General features: G+C 41.5%; 1 long non-coding RNA gene across 1 annotated transcript; it reads left to right on the top strand.

Annotated features, from left to right (window-relative positions):
- The first annotated feature begins 15,194 nt into the window (after window positions 1-15,194).
- LOC134295575 (uncharacterized) lies at window positions 15,195-17,758 on the top strand. The gene is made up of 3 exons (XR_010002204.1): window positions 15,195-15,426; window positions 15,634-15,717; window positions 17,291-17,758. It is a non-coding gene; the product is annotated as an uncharacterized LOC134295575 (long non-coding RNA).
- Window positions 17,759-21,469: the final 3,711 nt, after the last annotated feature.

Genomic DNA, 21,469 nt, shown 5'->3' with positions numbered 1-21,469 from the left:
GATCTTTATGTTGCTTGTCTCTGTACAAGTATGGGCTGGCTTTGTACCAGACTGTGTAATAAAGTTGCCACATTGCGTCAGTGCTAGGATCTGAGCACTTGATCAAATACACCCATGTTCTGGTATCAATCATTTCCACTCCAGCATTTCAAAAGTGTTTTCTCCCTAGAAGTTAGAAAAGGACTATTAATGTCTGTTGGGTTCTGGCAAAGATTATGAAGAGTTTTTTCTTCTCTGAGTTTGAATTTGGGTTTAGAGCCAACATCAACCAGATGAATCTCCAAGAATGGACTGGAAGCCATCCAATATGAGACAACATCACACCTAAAGTATTTCAGAAGGTTTAACCAGCAAGGAGCTGCAGAAAGTTCCTCACAATATTGCAAGATATTTGGGGCCTTTAAAAAATGAAATAAAATACTCTACCTAAACTGAAAATAGCAGCAACAAAAGCCTTCTGCTACTTTGTATGAAGAAGAGCAATAATACACCACCTTTCTTCCCTCCATGAGTTATAACTTGCATATTTCAATCATCAGCATTATCCCCTTGAAAAACACACACACACACACTTTTTTCCCTGGTGGAGGTCATGATTTTATTTAGATCTCTGGCTAGCTGCTGGCACTGCAAGTCTGATAAAATATCAGCAGCTTCTGGAAGGCTTTGTGTTACTGCTTTATTGGGATCAAGTTAGCTCATTGGGATATCTTCCTATTCACCAACTCACACATATTTCAATTGGTGACACTGTGAATCGTCTCCATTTCCTGCTGTGGTAAACTTAGCAGTTGCTTCTCTCTCTCTTTCTCTCTGTCCCAATGACTACCCCAGCCTACACCACCCGTTCTTTCTATTTTTCAAATGCTGTTTGAAGGATGTGGGTGATGATTTATAGAGCACATCCAATTGGCTGTGTTTGTCTAGGCTGGCTTGCTTCATGCACACTGAAGCTGGTGGTGAATTTGTAAGTAACCATCCAAGGAAAATACTTTGCAAGTGAGGGGTAAAAGGGGAAAAAAGAGGGAAGGTAAAGAATTGCTAACAAAGCAAAACAAACCAAGGAATGAGATTATCTGCTTAGAAAACTTTTCAGCAGCCTCTTTTGAGTTCCAACCCAATGCTAGCCCATAGCCTAGATCCCCCAAATGCCAAAGTGAGCTCAGCATTTAAGAACTTGAAACATCTCCAAACATGCAGCAGAATTAGTTGCTTTTGTAGAGAGGGAAGGAGTGACAATTCCTGTTCTAAAACACCTGGATTTTCTGGTAAAGCACAGCTAGCCTGAGAGTCATAGGCTTTCTATAGGACACATGGATTCATGTAAGCTGATTTTTAAAATTAAACAAGGCCTTCATTGACAGGCTAAAAACATCCTCTGTATGAACCCCAAAGTCATCTATATTTGAAGAGGAAGCTTTCCATCTGGGATTTCCCATTCCTGTTAAAAAGGTAACACAGCCACTCTACATGGGAGAAATACACGGATTTTAGAATTTTTCAGACTTTACATTAGAATGGAACTTTTTTGGCAAGTTTTTTTTTTCCAGAGGAAGTTTGTCATTGCTTTCCTCTAAGGCTGAGTGTGTGTCTTGCCCAAGGTCACCAAGAGGGTTTCCATGGCTAAGTGTGGAATTGAAACTTGGTCTACTGAAGTTGAACACTCATACCACTACAGCAAACTGTCTCGCTGTGCCTTCATGTTACAGTTCATGCATATAGAACTAGTGCTTAGACCGCCTGATGTTATTGACCACAAATCCCAGTATTTATTGGCTATGCTGGCTAGAACACTTGGGAGCTGTGCTCCAACAGCATCTGGAAGGCCACACCTTGCCACCTCTAACATAAGGTACGCAGAGATCTTCCCATGCTGTTCTGAATCCTACAAACAAGAGTGAATGACACTAAGAACTGTAACACTTTGCTACCAGAATCAGCACATTTATTCAAATTTTCAATACCTATTTCCTCCCACCTGCCCCCCCCCCCCCCCACATCTAGGCTCGTAGTGTTGCCTATTAAATTGCCAATCTAGAATACAACATGCAAAATCACAGATGGCAAGATTCTTTCTCAAATATGGATGATTTCAGGACTCCTATTTACTTTGGGCATCTGTCAGTAAAGGCCTTTTAAAGACTTCCACAAACAGACTGTTTTAATGTTATTTAGAACAGCTTTGTGTGACTATGGCAATCAATCATGGGATTTCTTTGGACATGTTTTACTTAGAAGAGGTTTCTTCTTATTTACCTCTAATGCCAAGATTATGTGACTTGCCCATGGGCACCCAGTGGGTTAAGATGGCTGAGTGAGGATTTGGACTCTGGTGGCAAAGTGCATTAAAGTGCTGAGTTGCTGAACTTGCGGACCAAAAGGTGCCAGGTTCAAATCCTGGGAGTGGAATGAGTGCCCGCTGTTAGCCCCAGCTCCTGCCAACCTAGCAGTTCGAAAACATGCAAATGTGAGTAGATCAATAGGTACCGCTCTGGCGGGAAGGTAACGGTGCTCCATGCAGTCATGCCAGCCACATGACCTTGGAGGTGTCTACGGACAACGCCGGCTCTTTGGCTTAGAAATGGAGATGAGCACCAACCCCCAAAGTCGGTCACGACTGTACTTAACGTCAGGGGAAAACTTTACCTTATACGCAAACTCTACTGGTTCCTGAACAGCTGAGTACAGCTAGAAAGACAGATGTCCATTCATCAGGTCCTCAAACAGGATAATAATAACTTAATTTTATTTATACCCTGCCACCATCTCCCCGTGGGGACTCTGGGTGGCTTACAATGAGAATATGACAACAACATAGCATACAATACACACGATCCACTAAAACTAATACATCTTTCTACCAGGTCCAAGAATAGAATAAAAATGAGTAAAGAAGGAACAAGGGAACAATTTCACTTAAAGTGCTATAGCATGTGGAGTGAGGAGCAAGATAAAGTGCCATTAAGGTTGTAAACATAGAGTAGATACCAAGTCAGATCGGTGGTGATCCCATTTGGTTAATTTCTGTCAACATTCCTTTCATAACCTGGAGACCAAATTGGGAGCTGGTCAATCAGGGAAGGTGTTGAAGTTCAGGCTGATGGATAGCATTAGAGAAGGGGTGTATGTGTAAAAAAAACTAGAAAAATGTTGTGGAAAACTTTATTCCTGTTCCTTTCACAGCTTTTCATTCCTGGACACAATCTGAGTTTTTTACTTTGAAAAGATGGGAAACTCTGGTGTATGTATCAAAACAACAAAAACAAAATTATATATTGTCTTTTTTGGAATGAGGGAATTTTTTAAAGACAAGGGTTAATCATTCCAAATGTGAGGAACTGCAAATGTTGCAAATATTTCAATTTTCCCTTATATGTCCATGAAAAAACAACTATAGCAGTACACACATACATCTCAACTTGTTTCAACATTTCTGGAAATGTTACATCTCTGAATGGCTAAATTCTTCCTTGTATCACTCACCAAGCCTTAGGCATGAACTCCTGTTACAGCCCACTGCTTCTCAGTTGCAGTGGAAGAATCAACTAATAGAGGCATTGGGAGGTCAGCTTTGTGAACAGGGACAGATGGTGGTTTTTCTTTCAGTTTTTCTGTCTCCGGATTTTAGGTTAAACTTTACAGGACCATATTTTGTAGATAGCAATTTTAAAGTTTGAAATAAACCCCAGAGCCAATTTACCACCCCACTGACAAAATACCTGACATCTGCTATGCCTTGTGAGGTTGCAAGATTTGGTAAAATATTGATTTCTAGAGAGGATCTCTGCAGAAATATATAGGAATCCAACATTCATAGTAATCAGTAAGAATGTGCAAAATTTTTGAAAGTTTTGTAAGTCATAATAAAATTTGTTAAATCTGTACATTTGAAGCAATATCCAACACGTGGGTGTGGCCTGCACTAAAAATCTTTGAACCAAAACTTACCCAATACATTTTTGTTTGTATTTTGTAAGGAAGGCTCCCTCCCAAGGTCAGTTTCATTTTCACGGCAAGCAAGCAAAGCAAAACCAAAAAGGCTCCCATTTCTCTGTAAATTAATGGCTTCTCAAGTTCTCATCATTAGGACAGGCAAAAGAGGGAGAAAGCAGGGTTCCCTGGGAAGAAGCACAGAACTTTAGGAAATGTAGTTTGGGAAGGTGAGGAGCCCTATGCCAGGGAATTCAAAAGGCCTTCCCTAAATTACCATTCCCAGAATGCATCAGCATCAGAAAGCCAACTAGGAGGGGGGGGGGGGGGAGAGATTTGACCTCTGTAGCCAGCCAGAATTTCACTAAATTGGTTAATATTCTACACTATGATTTTTGTTCCTGCGTTATAACTGTCATTTCCTAATTGGTTCTATCATAAAAACATGGGGAAAGTTTATTAACCTGCAAAAACTTTGTATTGCGTGAGGGACATCACACTATAGCAAAATAGTTTTTCAAGGAATATTCATCATCGAGTATCAACCAATTCAGCATAGTTTGTGCCACACAAACAAAGTTTCTGGAGTAGAACAACTACTTTCAAAGTAAGGACTACCTCGTTAAATAGGAAATAACACTTTCAAACTAGGAACATATTTTCTTTATTATTAAAAAATGTTTATAAAACATTTGAAAATTCCCCATATATCCATGGATAAGTGGAACATTCTGAAACTTGATGGGACAACAGTGGTAAATGTCTTCTACCACTGTAGCAATAGCTGTAAAAATGAGGGAGAAAGGGGCCCAGAAGCCCTCCCAGGTGCGCAATTACTGTTACAAAAACAAAATTTCATTACTCTCATTATAATAATGAATTTTCACTAAGGATACTTTAGAAACACTTTGGAAATGAAATGCCAGCAACTCCCCCTCCCCTTCGTTTTGTATTATTGTACATGCCTAGTAATCAACTAGTTGCTCTTTGGTGGTCTCTTTCCAACTGTGCTCTTAAGGTATTTTTAGAACCCTTTCCTGCTTAGCTCTTTGCTTCCTGGCTTAAAAGACCTTTCTGTTCTTCTTCCTTTCAAATTAACGCTATGCTCTGTAATAATTTTGACTAATATGCTTGAATATTCTAGATACATGTTGAATCCTATTGGTTAGTTGCAATTAGAAAAGCCATGTTAAATTAACTGCTGATTGGTTCATCAACACATATGTACATTTCATTGGTCTAGTAGACTTACTCTAGTTGTGTGATGTCTCATGGGCCATGTAGTCCTGTTCCTAGTATTATTGTGACAGATGAAGAGGAAAACTTGGATTTCCCACCGTTTCAGCCAGAATTGGAGCCCTTGCACCTGCAGGATATTTGCCCTCCAGAAGTCAGCCAAACAAGCCTTGAGCAGAAATCTCCCCCATTTTCTCGCCGGGATTATTATAATCAACAAAGAGGCGCTCGCGAGGCGACTCGCCGGAGCGCCAGGATAGCTGCCAGACAATTAGCTGATTAAGTCTGTTTCCCTTGGGAAACTTTAAGGAGTCAAACATCTGGACACAGAATGGCTTTCGTTTCTTGTTCCCCAGAGAAAGTGCTCTTTGGCGGGGAAACAAGATCCTATTTAGGTGTTTGCTCTCGGAGGAAACCTTGCGGAGTCAATTCGTCAGCTCGTGGAGTGAGATCGTGTGTAGACTTCGTACTCCAGTTCCCAGCTCCCGAATCAAGTTCCCAGCCCTGCCTTGTTCCACGGATTTCTATGGACTCAGTTCTTGTTCCACGATTGCCTTGTTTCAAGTTGGACCTTGCCAAGTCTCAAGTCTTGCCTTGCTTTGCGTTTTAAACCACGGACCCTGTTTCTCGGATTTCAGCCTTGTTTTCCTTTCCTTCGGATTTACCTTAAGCCTCAAAGACTATGGACAGTTCCCCACACTATTGCTTACCAAATAGTGTGTGTTTCGGTGAAGTGGATTATAACTTTGGACTTTAATATCATATATTGGACATTGTTTTCTTGGACTATATTTGACCTTTCCTGATAGGTCTACTTCTGAACTACATTCTACACTTGTTTTTATTGACTTTATATATTTCCTTAATAAAGATATTAGATAGATTCTGGCCTCTGCGTATGGTTATTGGTGCTCTGCAGCCTGGGTCCTGACAAGTTGGGAGTAACAACAGTACTGAGGGCATAGCTAGCAGTTGTCATACAGTGCAGTTCAATGAAGTTAACCTGCATTATATGAGTTGATCCTCACCATATAATGAACTTTCAAACTGCATTATATGGCAGTGTGTATTGGGCCACTGCTATATCAGATTTGACTAATCCCTACTCCAAACTTTTTAGAAACCAGAGATTCAAACACCACAGCAAAGCAGAAGTACATGGAACCTGGAGAAAATAGGGGGAAAACATGTAATTGTTTCAAAACTACATGCCACATTTTAGTTATAATTCAAATAGTAATTTTTCAAGCACTGTTTTTGGTAGGATTTTAGGACCAGACAGCTGTTCCAAAGAATTTATTGACGTGCTCAAATGTGATATGAGTAGGGAAGATTTTTTCTTATAACATAATGATATTTAATTTTAATCCTATTGTTTTATTATATGTGTGTGTGTATTAAGGATTGCTCCTCCTGAGATGCTTGCCAAGTAGCCAAAATATGCTACCACAAAGATCATAGAACACAATACTATGCCAGGTATTATTAGGCAATAGGAAGCCAGGTTTTACAAAAATAGAATATTGGCTGTGGGAAAACACCCACATTACTCAGACTAAATGCCTGGATTCTTTGGTTGGTTCTTTCCTCTTTCTTAAACCCAACCACCCTTTAGCACATAGATATCCTACACTTAGCTAAGTGACCTGATGCTTGCTTAAAGCTTACTTTTCCTCTTTCCAGAGGAAAAAAAAGAGAAAGAACAGGAAAATCTCCTTTGTCATACAGCACAGGAAAGCAAGCAAACCAGATAGAACATATGAAATGTATGACCCCAAGGCAGATCATAGGAGTAAACATCTGTCACTGAATATAGCCAGAATCTCACACCAAATACCAAACAGTTTCACATACTACAAACAAATGGAAACAGACTTCTGCATATTTGCAACCAATTGCTTTGCCTGTGTGTTAACAACCTTACTATGAGATGTTAAATAAATGACGGTCTCCTCACTGGGTCGAACAGAGCAGTTGATACTGATCATGTTGTACAAGCTGAATCAAAGACCTTCACTTTATACATGGAGGTGTTGGGCTAAAGCCAAGAGGAAATTCATATCTCAAATAGCTGCTGGTTGGAAGTAGCCATATTAAAATTGTATGGACATGAGTATTTGCTATGCTGTTACAGCTGCCCTTTTCATCCTCTCTCTTTCAATATGTCGCTAGATGTGTTTTAAAAAGATTAAGAAGGTGTTCTGAAAATCTGTCCAGCCTTTGTATAGAATAGTGGGCCTCTTTGCACAAGGAATTGGGAAAAATGTTGATGGGTGTCAATACTCTCAGAAAAAGTAGCAGTTTTGTACTTTCTAAGATTTTTTGTGAGAAAAATAAGGTAGCATCTGTAAAGTTTACAGAGCTTTTCCAAGAATTAAAGGGTGTAGAAAAGAGTACTAAACATTTGTTTGTTTATATGTTTCCTTTCTCCCAATATGCTTCCCAAGGCCATTGACAAAAGGTGAAAGGTAAGCTAAAAGCATGATAATACCATAAAAATGTAAAATACAATTAAACAATTTAAAGGCACATGGATAACATATTAAACTTCATTACATCTTTAAAAGTGTAAAATAATCTTAAAATATTACAATGAAGTTAAAAAATACACCACACAGCCACCATGAAAAGAGTCACTGCAACCAATTAATCATTAAATGTCTGTTTCAATAGAAAGAGCTCCTGCTGAAAGGAAAGCCCTACTATACTATACAAAAGTCTACTATACAAAAAGATTTCACATTGAAGATAACTCTCATAACTGAGAGGCTTAAATACACATAATTGATAGGAAATTAGTAAATGGAAGGGTGTTTCTTAAATGCACAAATTGGAAAAAATATAATTTGATAGATTTCAGCATGCAAAGACAATAAGATAGGAAACAAGACTGGCAGAAAAGTGCTGTCAGGTTTGGAGACACTCCAAATCAAAAGGTAGAGATTTTCACATTTCTGCTCTATGTATTGAAGCCTAAGGGTGGAGGGATTTGAGAAGTAGGGCTCCATCTTCCGGCAGCCCAAGCCAGCAAAGCTAACAGCTGGGGATGATGAGAACTGTAGTTCAATAACATGAAGATGACTACCGAATCTCCAACCCTGTAATGAAGTATGGGTTTGGTGGGCCACTTTTCTTGTTTATCATTAACCATTAAATGGGATCTCAATTGATATGGTAAACTCACATGAGGCAACATATTGATTCAATCTGGAAATAAATAATTATGAGTTTATGGTCTGCTTTGACTGAAAAGACACATTTTCATTAAAATGAATGGACTGAACAACTGTATTTTGTGTTGAGAAAGCATGGTTGTGGACTAATTTGTTTCTTTTAGAACTACAGAATCCTGGAGTTGAAAAAGACCTCAGGGGCCATCCAGTTCAGCCTTCGATCATGCAGGAACATACAGTCAAAGCACTTCTAAGAGATGGCCGCACAGCTTCTGCTTGAGAGCCCTTAGAGAAGAAGACTCCATCAGACTCCAAGGAAGCATATTGCTCAAAAGCTCTTATGGTCAGCAAGTTCTTCCTGATTCTGAGATGAATCACATGGATGTTTTTTCTCCACTTCTCAGGACTGCCAGCACACTGGTGGCACAAAGTCCAACAGAACCTGTCAAATGACACAGAGCTACTTCCAACCGAGCTCCATTGGTGCGCCAGCAATGCCAAGAAGTGAAGTCCAGAGGAGTCAGGTGTATACCTGAGTCCTCATACAAGAAGGCAAGGAGGAAGCAGGAGCAAGCCCAGGACAGCATGAAAACGTCATGGGATGGGATCCCATGACCAACGATGGTAAGGGGACAAAGTGGTATGCTGCCCCACGTTTCCCCCTCTGTCCCAGTTTCTCAACCTCCAGGTGATGAGGTCCTAGTCTCCACATCAGCAGAAAACAAGTCTGCTGCTCCTCAATGTGACAACCTTTCAAATATTTATATATCATATCACTGGCCAGCCTTCTTTTATTCAAAAAATGAAATATGTTGTTTTTAATATTGACAATAATAAAATACTTAAAAACATTAAGTGCTATTGATCTAGACTCAGAATGAATGTATGTATATTGTGGTGGCTCCTTTTAGTATTAAAGGATGATGTCAATTTTTAAATAACATATAAAATTTACTTACAATCTTCTGCTTACTTCACAACCCAGATTTTTCAGAGCAAAATACATTTGTTCATTCACTTCAATGGAAATGGATCTCTTTCAGTCAAAACAGTTGAGATCAGCTCCCTGGTGGAACTGGCTGGAAGTCTGAACTGACTGGCACAAAGACAACACATTTTGCATTTGCTGTCAGAAAAGCTCAAGTGGCTTCTCAGAATTCCATTACTCCTCCTCGCTATGCCTTTTCCTCCCTTCTTCTCTGACTAATGGAGACCAGCTCTATATAATCAGATTCAGGTGAGATGGTAAATGAGACAGTGAAGAAAGCAATTCCTGGCTTCATGAGAAATGGCAGATCTTGTACTGAAGACAGTTGATGATGCATTTGTTTTAGGGCCAGGTTTGCCTCATCCTAATTCGGATGGCTTTGTTGCATTAGGTAAACTACACAGTCTATGATAGGCTTGTCTTGAAATGATGCATTTCCTTTAAGCCACAATTTGCCAAAAAAAAAAAAGTATTCTGGGAAATGCTGGGCTTCTTCAGAAGCTTCACAGGGCTCAAGGAATCCACAATGAGAGAGATCAGCAAAGTCAGACGAACATTGCCTCATTCTCCAACCTTAATCTACAAAATGCACACTAATCTTGTAGGGGATGTTAGGACATAAGGGAGATTATGAGACCCCCCCCTACTATGCTAAAGAAGCCAAAGATGTATTTGGACCAGTTCCATCCTGTTGCTGCTCTGTTTTCCTGCCATGCCCACCATCTATGCAGGACAAATGTGTGAAAGTGATTGGATAGGTGTGATGCATCAGTGTATTTGCACAGAACACTTCTATGGGTCCATATGAATATTCATGTATGTAGATACTGAACATGTGTTGATATACAGGCAAATCACCTCATGCTGTCTTTGAATAAATGGCTGATGGTGTGGCAGCAGAGGATCCATGACAACATGCAGTTAAATCAGAGCCGGCCCGAGGTATTTTCAAGTGTAGGTGAACAGAATTTTGGCGCCCCCCCCCCAAACAAATCACTGAAAAATAAAAGTGTTGGATGAGTGAAAATGTTGGATAATAAGGAGGGATTAAGGAAAAGCCTATTAAACATCAAATTACATTATGAGTTTACAAATTAAGTACCAAAACATCATGTTTTACAACAAATCAACAGAAAAAGCAGTTCAATACATGGTAATGTTATGTAGGAATTACTATATTTGCAAATTTAGCACCAAACGTTGAACTGGGATATAGGGCAATGTGGACTCAGATAACCCAGTTCAAAGCAGATATTGTGGGTTATTCTGCCTTGATATTCTGGGTTATATAGCTGTGTGGAAGAGCCCTGAGGGTCCTTCCACACAGCCATATAACCCAGAATATCAAGGCAGATAATCCTCAAGTATTTTTCAGTCTACTTGGAATACATGAAGCATGTTTAAGAAGAGCCTTGACTCCCCATATGATAAACATCCCACTTTCTTTGCTAGTTAACTTGAACTCAGTATGCTTTATTATGCCAATTGTTTGCCTTAGATCAGGCATGAGGCAAACTTTGGCCCTCCAGGTGTTTTGGACTCCAACTCTCACAATTTCTAATAGCCTACCAGTTGTTAGGAATTGTGGGAGTTGCAGTCCAAACACCCGAAGGCCCAAAGTTTGCCCCATGCCTGCCATAGATAGTTGAGCAATTAGTTTTCATGGCGGAGCTGTTTCGAGCTGTCAGAGGTTTGTTAAATCCCATCTCTCAAGATGGGATCTCTGACAGCTTGGCAGCCCACTGTGAAGCATTTGCTCATTTTTTTGCGGACAAAGTTGCTCTGATCCGCTCTGGCTTTGACACCATATTACGGTAGTCTCCGGGGATGTAACATGAGCACCTGCTTGTCCCACTTTGATGGATTATTTTCAATTGGTTAAGCTCGAGGATGTGGACAAAGTGCTTGGAGAGACAAGGGCTACCACATGCATCCTAGACCCCTGCCCATCCTGGCTGGTGAGAGAAGCCAGAGGGGGATTGGCTGAGTGGGTGAAGGTGGTGGTGAATGCCTCCCTTCGGGATGGCATATTTCCAGCGAGCCTTAAATTGGCTTTGATCAAACCGCTGTTGAAGAAGTCATCACTGGACCCCACTCAATTGGATAGGTATCAGCCTATTTCCAATCTCCCCTTTCTGGGCAAGGTCCTGGAACGTGTGGTGGCCGTGCAACTCCAGGCATTCTTGGTTGACACTGATTTTCTAGATCCGGCACAGTCTGGTTTCAGACTGCAGCATGGTACCGAGACAGCCTTGGTTATCTTAGTTAATTATCTACGCTGTAAGCTGGACAGGGGGAGTGTGTCCCTGCTGGTTCTGTTGGACTGTATGCAGATGATGTCCAGCTCTGTCACTCCTTCCCACCTGTCACTAAGGAGGCTGTTCAGGTCCTGAACCGGTGTCTGGCCACTGTGTTGGACTGGACAGGGTCATACTCCCCCTGAAGATGCAGGTTTGCAGTCTGGGTGTTCTCCTGGACTCATCGCTGAGCCTGGAACCCCAGGTTTCGGCGGTGGCATTTGCACAACTAAGACTTGTGCGCCAGCTGTGTCCATACCTTGGGAGGTCTGACTTGGCCACGGTGGTTCACACTCTGGTCACATCCCGGTTGGATTACTGCAATGCGCTCTACGTGGGGCTGCCTTTGAAGACGGCCCGGAAGCTCCAATTAGTACTACGGGCGGCAGCCAGATTGTTAACTGGGGCGGCATACAGGGAGCGTACTACTCCCTTGTTAAGCCAGCTCCACTAGTTGCCGATATGGTACCAAGCCCAATTCAAAGTGCTGGTCTTGGCCTACAAAGCCCTAAACGGTTCTGGTCCAATTTACCTGTCCAAACGTATCTTCCCCTATGAGCCCACGAGAACCTTAAGATCTTCTGGAGAGGCCCTGCTCTCGGTCCCACCCTCCTCACAGGCACGGCTGTGGAACTCCCTCCCCAGTGACATTCGGCAGGTTCCATCCCTTCTGGGGTTCAGAAAAAAACTGAAGACCTTGCTATGTACACAGGTGTTTGAAGAATAAGCATGTGTTGGCTTTGACGCGGTTTGAATTAAGGCTCTTGTATAATGTCTGGTGGAAAAATGGCATAAGCACTTTGCATTGTTTTAAACTTTGTATATTGTATTTTATGACTGTTTTAACTGTTTTAACATTTTAGTTCATTGTATAACAGTGTAACGGCATCAATTGCCACTTGCAAGCTGCCATGAGTCCCCTCGGGTGAGAAGGGCGGGGGTATAAATAATTGAAATAAATAAATAAATAAATGGTTGCCCCTCGCAGCGTAGGAATTGTGAGAGTTGGAGTCCAAAACAACCAGAGGGCAGACGTTTGCCTATGCCTGCTGTAAAGTAAACAAATGCAACTTGGCAGCACTTTTAACTGCCACGACTCAATGCTATAAAATCCTGGGAGTTTCAGAAAGTCTTCGGGCTGGTGACTCCCTCCCTCAAGCCCAGGTATCTGAAGCAACCAATCAGGAGGCAAATAATAGTAGTAGTAGTAATAATAATAATAATAATAATAATAATAATTGCAGATAATAATAATATTATTTGCAGATAATAATAATAATAATTGGAGATAATAATAATATTTGCAAATAATAATATGAATAATATTTGTAGATAATAATAATAATAATAATAATAATAATAATAATATTTGCAGATAATAATATTTGCAGATAATAATAATATTAAAGGTAAAAAAAGGTAAAGGTTTTCCCCTGACGTTAAGTCCAATCATGTCTGACTCTGGGGGTTGGTCTCATCTCCATTTCTAAGCCGAAGAGCTGGTGTTGTCCGTAGACACCTCCAAGGTCATGTGGCCGGCATGACTGCATGGAGTGCCATTACCTTCCCACCGGAGCGGTATCTATTGATCTACTCACATTGACATGTTTTGGAACTGCTAGGTTGGCAGAAGCTGGGGCTAACAGCGGGTGCTCACTCCTACAGCAACCGCCTATTTCACCTAATGGTTGAACCGCCTCTAGGTTAAATGAACCTTCTGCCATTAAGCACACCAGAACTATTTTCATATGGGTGGACAGGAAACAACACTTGTATTTAGCATATTATTTTTTTGCCCACTATAATTATATTAGGCTCACAGTATCCACTGGTGTCTGGTCCCTTACTTCTATCCTCTGTCCCTTGCCTCTATTCTGGAGTGTACTTGTAGTCTATGAAGATTGAAATGGTTGAACAACACATCCAGTGTTCTGAATGAACTTGCATGCATGCTCTAAAATACTCTGAACAATAGTATGCATAATTCCTCCACACATGGGAGAGGTTCCATCATAGTGGAAGCTATGGGAAGTATAAAAGGTGCTGTTGTGGATTTTCTTAGTGGGGAAACCCCACAATCTCAAAAACTGCATACATGAGATAAGAGATAGATAGACCTCATTATAAGGCAGCTTCCCGTGTAGCTTGAGTTTGTTGTTGTTGTTGTTGTTGTTGTTGTTGTTGTTGTTGTGTGCCTTGGATGTTTTCACACTTGTGGTGATACTTAAGCAAACCTATCATGTTTTTTTTTTGGGGGGGGGGGCTTCCCTGTTGGCCTTCTGGCTAAAAGCTTTTTATTCAGGAAGGCTTTTTAAAAAGGAAGTTTTTAAAGAAAAATCCAGGAGGTGCTGTGTAATGTTTTCATTATTTTAACAATTTTTAATGGTTTAATGTCATTTTCATATTTTTTGACAATTCTATGTTAAATTCTGTTTTAATATTTATGTGTTGTCGGTTTTAAATTATATTGTTTTCAACTTTTTGAGATGCTTTGAATCTTGTTTAAGAGAGGAAAGCAGGGAAAGAAGGAGAAGGAGGAGTTTTGTTCGAAGGGGTTTTGCCTTTGCCTTCCTCTCAGGCTGAATGAGTGTGACTTGCCTAAAGTGACCGAGGGATTTCCATGGAGGTGTGGCAGTTCAAACTCTATTCTCCAGAGCATAGTCCAAGGCTTAAGCCACGATGGGCCCTTTCACAAGCAACAAAATGTGACTGGAACCAGTATAAAAAATTCCTGTTCCAAACAACATGGTGTCGATACCAGGCTGTCCTAAGCCACCTTCATGGTTGGAAACCAGACAGACAGCCCAGCCACAACAAAGCCGGTTTGGCAGGGTTGCATATCGGCTGGCTTTCCTACTCTCCTTGCACCACCATTCCAGGAAAAACAACTTACAATCACTGCAGGCTCTTCTCTTCCTAGATCTCCATCATTAGGCAGCAATGGAGCACACGAGCATGAAGTTCTTTCCCCTCCTCCAAAGCTTTGTTCGCATTCTGCATGAGGCAGATTCAGCAAAGAAAGAGCATGCAGCAACCATAAGACATATTTTTCTATAGTTTTTGGCTGGAATTGGGATATTAGAAGCAGGAAGGCACTGCCATTCACCTTCCTCAGGCCGCCTGAGTTCGGGGAGTGTGAGATGACTGTGTGGACATGATCTGGGATTACATATGGCGATCTGAGGTTGCAGTCCCCATTGCCAAAATGCTGGCAAAGCTCTGGATATTCCTGGATGATCTGAACCTTTCCAGTGGTTTTTTTTTTTTTTAACTTGAGAACAAGCTGGATTAATGATCCCAGGTTGAAAGCGCATTCTCCTATGTGCATCATTTGGACACATCAGGCTAAAGCATTTCCTGCACTATATAAATATGGTATAAACAGCAAGAACTGGGAAGCTCTGGCACTCAAGCATTGTCAATGGAGGTCAGCTGTTACCAGCAGTGCTGTGGATATTGAAGAGGCAGGAATAGAGACTGAAAGGGAGAAATGTGCCAAGAGGAAGAAGGCACCTCAAGCAAACCCTTGATATGGCCACCTTCCTGGAAATCTATGTCTTCACTGTGAAAGACTATGTGGATCCAGAATAGGTCTTCACGATCATTTACAAATCCACCGCTAAGACTGTACCTCTGAAAAACAATCATACACAGCTATGAGTGATAGCCCACAATAATATAGCAGTGTAGATGCAGCCTACATCACAATGGTGCTCTGAGAGGGCTTATAGATGCAACCACACAGAGGGAAAGTGTTTAAGCACAGTAGCCTAGTTGTAAGGGAAGATAAATTCGTAACCAGGTAAGAAAGGCAGTTTAAAATCTGCAGGCTATGGGGCCAGCCATGGAACTGTTCTTAAATGCAAATAAACGGTCTGGGATACTCACTAAGCTGTCACTAACATAAATCAAAATGAGACAGCAAATGGATGGTTGGGCTTGCGTTGTTGTTTTTGCCAGGGGTTTATGGAGACTTCTTACAGTTAAAACAAAATGGTCATTGTTTCAGGCCAGACTCAGCACCTTCAGGCTGCAGCCGCTCCCTGTACTCTAATCAGGAAGAAAATCCCGAGGGGAAATAGTTCAATTTGCAGTGAGTGTCTTTTGTTAATTCTTGTGTGCAACTTGATGTGCTTCTTCGGTTGCCATTTCTGTTTGGTTCTTAATCAGAGGGCAAGTGCGAATATTATTTCTTACATTTTTATACTGACATGAAACTTAAAATCTGTCAGTTTCACGTTGTCTTTGAATTTGATTTTTGAAACCACAGGTTCCTTGCATTTTACATTTGAGTTTTACAAAGATTGGGAAATTATTCAGAAATAAACAGAAGCACACACATTTTACACCATCCTTTAAAAAAAGGCACAATTGTTCCCAGCCTAGAGATAACAGTGTTACACTTCCTTGCAGCTATATAGGCATAGATTGACCAGCCCTTGTTTGGAATTCTGAAATCCAAAATACTTGTTCCATGTATAAAATTAATTGCATAACTTTAATTTCAGGTATACATGTATAAGCTGTATATGCAATATCAACAAATTCTGTTTCATAAGCTTGGCTCCCATCTCTAGATATGCCATTGTGTAGGTATATGCAAATATAAATATTCCAAAATCTGAACACCAACTCCCAAAAAATCCCAAACACTTCCGTTTCCAAGAATTGTGGATAAGGGATACTCAACATGTAGTGAAACTAGAGTACCCCTCATAAAAACGAAGTGATATGCCCAATTTTCCTCAGACACCTGATTGTTTCAAAGTCAGACGAAAAAGCATCCAAGGCCCTGGGCAATGTGTAGGTGTGTTGCACAAACATAGCAAGTATATGAAATCAGCAATACATTCTATATCTTAAAAATCTCAATGAAAGGTTTTCATCAAATACGTTGTGTTCTCACACATTCCATTATTATAATTTATATGTGTGTCCATATTCCTTATAAGGGGTTGGTTTACACTCTGGTTTACTAGTAAAACTGAATTACTGTGTCTCAAAATGATGCATGTCTAAACAGTGGGTTCACCAATATGAAATGGTTTGAAAGCTCTGCTCTAGTGCAGTTCTATGCTCAACTTCTGTCAAATGTTTACCATAGAATTGTGATGTAAGTCTAACCATCTTATCATAAAGGCCAGGTGAAGCAATACGCTTCACCTGGCTTCCGGCAAGAAAAGAGAGAGCAGTGGAGCAAATCTGTCACCCCACGCACAACTCCCTCTCATGGCACTTCCTCCATCATATGGAAAAAAGTGTTGCCCTCACAGGGAGGAAGACTCCCATGTTGCCAGGGAAAGCATCTGGCAACACTTTTACCCCAGTTGGGGGTGGAGCCACAGGTGACGTTGTCTGCTGGCTGCCGTGCGGCTCTGTTCCCAAAGATGGTTCTAGGCATCCCCGGATGCTTATTTTGAGCCATGTGATGAGGTCATGAGACATTCCTAGGTAGGAGTACTTTCACTGGGTGAACTGCATAGCTAATCCCAGGCAGTGTGGACAGCTAACTATATTTTGAATTGCATGTATTTTCTATCTCAGACATGAAGATATTTAGAAAGTGTTGAATTCTGTTTTTTAAACTCAATAAATAAATAGTAAAAATATATAATTAAAGTGGGTTTTTGCTTTTAAAAGTTTGTCCAAGTTTACTGTGCCAACAGACATCCATGAAGGATTCTCTGCCCAGCAACCATCAAGAATGTGACAGAGGGAGACATTCAAAGACTAACCAAATGCAGCGCTTGCTCACCATGCTGTGTTCCTGATAAATATGCCTCTTCCCATCAGCAGCTGCTCTTTCCTAGTAGCCAAACTATGCATGCTGACAAGGCTTTGCTTAATCAGGCCTTTCTATAAAGCTCGTTGGAATCTCATCAATACACTGTTGGTGGGGAAGCAGACCCAGAAGGTTTGGCGACACCACCATTCTGCCCAATTTCTTTTTGGAGCATGCGGAGGGGTGGCTGGACAGGATATTAGCCAGAAGCACAGCACCCACTGAAGCTCACTGGTAGGTAATAAGTCTCGGATTTGAAGATATCTGAATGGTCCCTCAAAACACACACACACACACATACACTCTCTCTCACACACAAACCACTATAGCATATGACAGAAAACAGCCACAGAAAGAGCCCCAAGGGCTCTTGCTTCAGTCAGTAAGAGCTTGAGAAAGTTATTTTTTCAACTGCAACTCCTAGAATCCTCCAGCCAGTTGGCTCACTGGGATGCTGGAGGTTTAATTTCTTAAAAAACAAAATCTTCCAACCTCTAGTCAGAATAGACAAAATGGGGTGGGAAAACAAACAATATGTCTAATGCAAGTTAGCTTTCTGCGTCTCATTTGGGAACATGATTCCTTGCCCAGGGAAAGGAGTACTGTATATATGTTCCATTCCAGCTAGATTTTGAGCCAATGCAAACACATTTTAAAGATTTGTTTCTATCCAGGGATAATATCATGCACTGACATCTAGAGTTGTTTTGTAGCAGTAATAAATTACCTACCAGCCTGCCCTTTATTTATTTAGTTAGTTAGTTAGAGGATTTACAAAATTTTAATTTATCTCAGGCTTACAATGTTGATAAGATCAATATTTATTACCTAAATATTATATAGAACATGGTGTTGCTGTGTCTTGCTGGCTGCTTCTCATTCAATGGCCAGCAGAAAGGCAGTTGAAGGTGGTGGGAAGGGCTTTTTGATAGATTGAATTATAGAGTCATTGAGTTGGAAGAGGCCTCATGGACCATCCTGTTCAACTCCCTGATGAAAAGCAGGAAAATTGCATTCAAAGCACTCCCGACAGAGGGCCATCCAACCTCTGCTAAAAGCCTCCAAAGAAGGAGCCTCCATCACACTCTGGGGCAGAGGGTTCCACTGCTGAACAGCTCTCACAGTGAGGAAGTTCTTCCTGATGTTCAGGTGGAATCTCATTTCCTGTAGTTTGAAGCCATTGTTCCACGTCCTAGTCTCCAGGGCAGCAGAAAACAAGCTTGTTCCCCCCACCCTATGACTTCCCCTCACATATTTATGCATGGTCATCATGTGTCAAGACCCAGGCTGCAGAGCACCAATAACCATGCGCAGAGACCAGAATCTATCTAATATCTTTATTAAAGGAATATAAAAAGTCAATAAAAACAAGTGAAGAATAAAGTTCAGAAGTAGACCTTTCAGGAAAGGTCAAATATAGTCCAGGAAATTAATGTCCAATATGAGATATTAGAGTCCAAAGTTATAATCCAATAACCGAAACACACACTTTGCCGAGCAAAGTGTGGGGAAATGACAGGGTCCTTTAGTCCAATGGAGCTTGGCAACAAGGCTGGAGAGCAAAATAGATTCTTGGCAAACAAGGCTTGATTCAAGGCAACAAGAAGCAAGAGACGAGAACAGGGTCCGTGGCGAGGTCCGTGGCAAGGTCCGGGGAAACAAGGCAGGGTTGGAACAAGAACAGGAGTAGCGTAGTCCACACACGATCTCACTCCCGAAGCTGACGAATTGACTCCGCAAGGATTCCCTTGCGGTTAAACACCTATATAGGATCTTGTTTTCCGGCCAAGGAACACTTTCCCTGGGGAACAAGAAGTGAAACCCATACTGTGTCCAGATGCATGACTCCTTAAGATTTCCCAAGGGAAACAGGCTTAATCATCTAATTGTCTGGCAGCAATTCTGGCGCTTCTGCAATTTGCCTCCCTAGCGCCTCTATCTCGATTATAATTATCCCGGCGAGAAAACGGGGGAGATTTCTTCTCAAGGCTTGTTTGGCTGACTTCTTGTGGGCAAACATCTTGCAGGTGCAAGGGCTCCAATTCTGGCTGAAACGGTGGGAAACCCAAGTTGTCCTCTTCATCTGCCACAATAGTACTAGGAACGGGACTACATGGCCCATGAGTCATCACATCATGTCTCTTCTGAAGGCTAAACATGCCCAGCTCCTTAAGCTGCCCCTCATAGGGTTTGTTATCTAGACTCTTGATCATTTTAGTCACCCTCCTCTGGACACATTCTAGGTTGTCAACATCTCCCTTCAATAGCGGTGCCCAGAATTGGACACAGTATTCCAGATGTGGTCTGACCAAGGCAGAATAGAGGGGTAGCATGACTTCCCGGGATCTAGACACTATACTCCTATTTATGCAGGCCAAAATACCATTAGCTTTTTTTTGCCGCCGCATCACATTGCAGGCTCATGTTTAACTTGTTGTCTACAAGGACTCCACACGTACTGCTGTTGAGCCAGTTATCCCCCATTCTGTATCTTTGCATTTCATTTTTTTCTGCCTAAGTGGAGTATCTTGCATTTGTCCCTGTTGAACTTCATTTTGTTAGTTTTAGCTCATTTCTCTAGTCTGTTAAGATAATTTCGGATTCTGCTCGTCTTCTGGAGTATTAGCTATCCCTCCCAATTTGGTGTCATCTGCAAACTTTATGATCATGCCTTCTAACCCTTCATCTAAGTCATTAATAAAGATGTTAATCAGAACCGGGCCCAGGACGGAACCCTGCTTACGGCACTCCACTCATCTCTTCTTTTCAGAATGAAGATGACGCATTGGTGAGCACCCTTTGGGTTCGTTCACTTAACCAATTACAGATCCACCTAACCATAGTTTTGCCTAGACTGTATTTGACTAATCTGTTTGCCAGACGTTCATGGGGGACCTTGCTGAAGGCCTTACTGAAATCCAGATGCACGGTGTTCCCTGCATCTACCCAGCTTGTAACTCTATCGAAAAAAGAGATCAGATTAGTGTGGCATGACTTGTTTTTGATAAATCTGTGTTGACTATTCGCAATGACCGAATTCGTTTCTAAGTGTTTGCAGACCACTTCCTTAACGATCTTTTCCAGAATCATGTTTGGTATCGATGTGAGGCTGGGTTGGTTGGGTTGTCCTTTTTTCCCTTCTTGCAGATAGGGACCATGTTTGGCCTTCTCCAATCTGCTGGGATTTCTCCCATTCTCCAAGAACTCTCAAAGATGATTCCCAGTGTTTCTGAAGTAACTTCTCCTAGTTCCTTCAGTACTCTTGGATGTAGTTGATCTGGCCCTGGGGACTTGAATTCATTTAGAGCAGCCAGGTATTCCTGGACAACTTGTTTCCTTATTTGGGATTGGATTTCCCCTAATCCTTCATCCACTCCATGTTGCTGGGGTTGAGGACAGCTTTCCTTTTGTGAGAAGACTGAGGCAAAGAAGGCATTGTTTTGCCTTTTCCCTATCCTGTCAGCATCATCCCATCTTCTCCTCACAGAGGCCCTTGTTCTTCTTTTTTCTACCGGTGGCGAAGTGTGTTAAAGCACTGAGCTGCTGAACTTTCAGACCGAAAGGTCGCAGGTTCCAATCCCGGGAGCGGAGTGAGCGCCCGCTGTTAGCTCCAGCTTCTGCCAACCTAGAAGTTCAAAAACATGCCAATGTGAGTAGATCAATAGGTACCGCTCCGGTGGGAAGGTAACGGCGTTCCATGCAGTCATGCCGGCCACATGACCTTGGAGGTGTCTACGGACAATGCCGGCTCTTCGGCTTAGAAATGAAGATGAGCACCAACCCCCAGAGTCAGACATGACTGGACTTAACGTCAGGGGAAACCTTTATCTTAAGTAAAGAAGCCCTTTTTATTGTTTTTAATGTCCCTAGCAAGCTTGATCTCATTTTGCACTTAGCCTTGTGAACCTTTTCCCTACAGGAGTCGGCTATTCGTTTGAATTCTTTGATTATTTTTCCCCTTTTCCACTTCTTGTGCATGTCTCTTTTGAGTCTCAGCCCAGTTAGAAGTTCTTTGGACATCCATTCTGGCTTCTTTGCACTTGTCTTATTTTTTTATGATTGA

This window comes from Anolis carolinensis, chromosome 1, assembly GCF_035594765.1.
Source record: "Anolis carolinensis isolate JA03-04 chromosome 1, rAnoCar3.1.pri, whole genome shotgun sequence".
NCBI classification, from domain to species: domain Eukaryota; kingdom Metazoa; phylum Chordata; class Lepidosauria; order Squamata; family Dactyloidae; genus Anolis; species Anolis carolinensis.
The sequence above is the reverse complement of the archived record's forward strand: the minus strand, read 5'-3'. Positions and strand labels throughout refer to the sequence as shown.